The 3,628-nt window shown below is 44.7% G+C and overlaps 1 long non-coding RNA gene and 3 other non-coding genes across 4 annotated transcripts; all 4 read left to right on the forward strand.

Moving 5' to 3' along the window:
- The first annotated feature begins 170 nt into the window (after positions 1–170).
- On the forward strand, positions 171–2,936 carry LOC100847759 (uncharacterized). Its single transcript, NR_131901.1, has 5 exons — positions 171–327; positions 636–744; positions 1,554–1,618; positions 1,930–2,006; positions 2,744–2,936. It is a non-coding gene; the product is annotated as an uncharacterized lncRNA (long non-coding RNA).
- On the forward strand, positions 470–561 carry LOC112449404 (small nucleolar SNORD12/SNORD106). Its single transcript, XR_003037977.1, has one exon. It is a non-coding gene; the product is annotated as a small nucleolar SNORD12/SNORD106 (small nucleolar RNA).
- Positions 1,387–1,477, forward strand: LOC112449405 (small nucleolar SNORD12/SNORD106). The gene has a single exon (XR_003037978.1). It is a non-coding gene; the product is annotated as a small nucleolar SNORD12/SNORD106 (small nucleolar RNA).
- On the forward strand, positions 1,689–1,780 carry LOC112449403 (small nucleolar SNORD12/SNORD106). Its single transcript, XR_003037976.1, has one exon. It is a non-coding gene; the product is annotated as a small nucleolar SNORD12/SNORD106 (small nucleolar RNA).
- Positions 2,937–3,628: the final 692 nt, after the last annotated feature.

Consider the following 3,628-nt stretch of genomic DNA (forward strand, 5'->3'; position numbering starts at 1 on the left):
AAGGCCGACGGCACCCGGAGGCCTAGTAGGTACAGAGAAAGGGCGGGGCTAAAGCTGCCTGGACGACCATTAGACCTCTTACGTCTGGGCGGCGCGGAGACTGCATTTCCCAGAGGGCCTCGCGCGGCGCGGGCTTGGCGGGGGCGGGGAAAAGGAAGCGCCTCGGAGCCAGTGCGCAGGCGTGAGAGTCCCCGGTGGCTACTTAAGGGAGGCTGGCTCGCTGTTCTTCCTTTCGCGTCTGCGGCGCTTTGTCTTCTTTGTGGTCTGCTGTCTTTTCTTCATCCGATGTCGTCTCAACCCTGGAATCAGAATTTACTACTGTATGTGGTGAGTAGAAACCTCGCTTCTACATCTCTGCGCTTCCTTTTCCCTCTTTGTGCCGTCGCCTCTCCCGGTGCTCCCCTCTCCTCTGACTGAATAAGCGTCGTTGGGGAGATGAATGAGAGCTGAAGAAACCTAGGATTCCTCGGCCGGTGTAAATGATGAACTCACTTTTTTCCCCATCAGATCGACCATGTTGATGTCTTTGAATACTTGCCAGTTAATTCTGATAACACCGGCCTCAAAAGGCGGTGCCCTGTTCTCTTCTGACTGTGGAAAGATGGCGACTGACGACCTTCTTTGTTGGTTCGCAGATTTGCGTGATCAGACGCTACAGAATGAATCTTGGCGGAGGGGTCCCTGCTGGGGCTCAAAGGGAACCACGTGTCGACAGGCACAACCTTCAGCTTCCTGACCTCTGGAGTAAGCACGTTTTTCTTATGTTTTTGACCTGTTGCAGGAATTTGTGCTCTGAGGAACCTCTTGGTTTGCTAGGCCGCCTTGCAGGGGAACAAAAGAGAGTAAGGATTACTAATAAGCATATTTTAGTTACTCGATTTTCTTGAGGTAATCTGGATTCATTTTATTATAATTCACAAAAACGTATGTATTAGCCACATTTCGAGCCAGGATCAGTGAATCGGTGTTAATTTTTAAAATGCTCCTTATGGCACATACTCAGATGCCCATTCCTTCCCTTTTTTAGTAATAAACAGCTTTTTTGTACTTAAATTTCCAAGTGGGTGAATACAGTGATGATATTGCTTTTTTAAGGAAGGCCAAATGTTTCTTTTGACCATGTTACTCTTAATTCTCAAAGGTTTAACTTTTAAAACTGAGTCAAAAATGCCACCCTAATGTTGGGATCTCTGAGACAGTTTTCCTTAGACCTTGCTGTGTTAGAAGTGATGACATGTTGCATTCAAGTGTGATGATCAAAACGCTGCAGTCACTTAAGTAAAAGCCAACCATTTTCCCACAGCTCTTGGCCAGCCATGCTGGTCTCTATCACATGTTAAGTACAGAAAGCTGGGGTGTTTGCCTTGTAGAGTCCAAGAGGTTCCTGCTGGCATTAATGATGACTGAACTTTTTTCCCCGACAGATCGACCATGTTGATCTAACTTCTCTAAGCCAGTTTCTGTCTGATATGCCAACTTGGGCAGCTCTTCTGCCCCCCACTGCTTTTGCATCTAGCTGACTTACAGGTCATGTTTCAATGTTTGCATCTCAGGCTCACTGTTGGCAGCAAACAGGCATTGAATGGACCATGATGGATCCAGGATTGGGAGAGAATTTGTAAGTCATATCTATTTAACCGCTTTTTTTTTTGAAGGGGTTATCCCCCTATGTTCTACTTTTCTGTATGGCCATTGCAGCTGATGACTTAACTTTTTTCCCCATCAGATCGACCCTGTTGATCCAACTGAACTATTAGCCAGTTTTGTCTGATGCATTGGCCTCAAAGATAACTCCTATTTGATTTCTGCTTACCACTGACTTTCTCTGTGGGTGGTTTTTTTTTTAAACTGGGAATAGGGCCTGCCCTATGATTTCCTCCCCGGCATCATTCAAGTCATTTATCTTTGCTTCCTCTTACTTTCCTACAGGACCAGAGCCCTGTGTACATCAGGGCCTACATAGGTTGATGGCAGCCTGATTGCAGTTTGGTTCAGTTCTGTAACAGGTAAGATTTTTGTAAATTTTTGTCCCTTTAGGTGTTAACCCCTTGGTAAAATGATAACTGATTGTGTTGCGGGTAGAGAAGTGTTGGGTTTGCCCAGTTGGGAGTGACTTGGGGACCAGTTGCAAGTAGGGTTCCAAGTTACCTTTTGAGTTGAGTTCCAAATGGCTTGTAATTCATTATGAAAGATTGAATTCTTAACACTGTTAGTTGGATGCCAACCTCAGTACATTACTCCATGGGCCTCTTAAACATGGCGGACAGACTCCTCTGTCCAGTGGCAAAGAAGTCTGGGTTTGATCCCTGGTCAGAGAACTAGATCCTATGTGCATCAGCTAAGGCCTGGTGCAGCCAAATCAATAGAAGTAAATATTTTAAAACTACTGCCTTGCATCATCACAGTGAGCAGATCAAGGAGACAGTTTTTTACCTTCTGCCTCCCTTCTTAAACATAACGCTTTGTATGCCTGCTTATCCACTTTACATTCAGATGCCTCCATTTGTCCCTAAAGTATCTTTTGCATTTATTTCATGCAGAATGTTGAGTAGAATCAATATTTGGCATATCAGGAACAATATTGACTTTGATGGGCAGACCCCAGGTTGGAAGCCTCCCTCCTTGGTCTGGTACTTACCTGTACATCTTCCTAGTTCCTGAAGTTTAGATACTCCGACATCCCAAACAAGTAGCCATTTGCATCCTAATGAAGTACTGATTGTGATGTGTCTTTCTTTTTAAGGAGTTTCAACTGTGGAGTCAGAATGCAAGGCCTCTTGAGAAAAATGTACATTTACTTCTGAAGCATGAAGCATGAAGGTTTGGGTTGTTGTGTAACCTAAGTGTGTAGAGGTAAAAAGCTTGTGGCTGTTTTGGTTATTTTACTTTGTAGCCTTCCTGTCTAGAGAAATAAAATAAAATCCTTTAAATGAAAATGCTGTTCTCTTGAGTCATTAGAAAGACTTTGAACCAAATGATACTGAGTTAAAAGGTGGATCCCACACAGAAAGTGTTGGCCACGGCCCCCACCAGGCTCTGTCCATGAAATTCTTCAGGCAGAAATACTGTCAGTTCAGTTGCTCAGTCATGTCTGGACTCTGTGACCCCATAGACTATAGCACACCAAGGTTCCCTGTCCATCACCAGCTCCCAGAGCTTGCTCAAACTCAAGTCCATCGAGTCGGTAATGCCATCCAACCAACCATCTCATGCTCTGTTCCATTCTGCCTTCAATCTCCCAGCATCAGGGTCTTTTCCAATGAGCATCATCAGGTAGCTAAAGTATTGGGAGTTTCTGCTTCAGCATCAGTTCCCAATGAATATTCAGGGTTGATTTCCTTTAGGATTGACTGGTTTGATCTTGCAGTCCAAGGGACTCTCAAGAGTCTTCTCCAACACCATATTTCAAAAGCATCAATTCAGTGCTCAGCTTCATAGTCCAACTCAATCCATACATGACTACTGAAAAAACCATACCTTTGACTAGACTGTTACTGTCATGGGTAGTCATTCCCTTCTGGGTGACTTCCTGTCCCGGGGATAATCTAGGTCTCCCCACATTGCAGGCAGATTCTTTACTGTTGGATCCACCATCTATTCTCTGTATGCTGTGAATATACTCTCCCAC

The sequence above is a fragment of the Bos taurus genome, chromosome 13 (genome assembly GCF_002263795.3).
Source record: "Bos taurus isolate L1 Dominette 01449 registration number 42190680 breed Hereford chromosome 13, ARS-UCD2.0, whole genome shotgun sequence".
Taxonomy (NCBI): Eukaryota; Metazoa; Chordata; class Mammalia; order Artiodactyla; family Bovidae; genus Bos; species Bos taurus.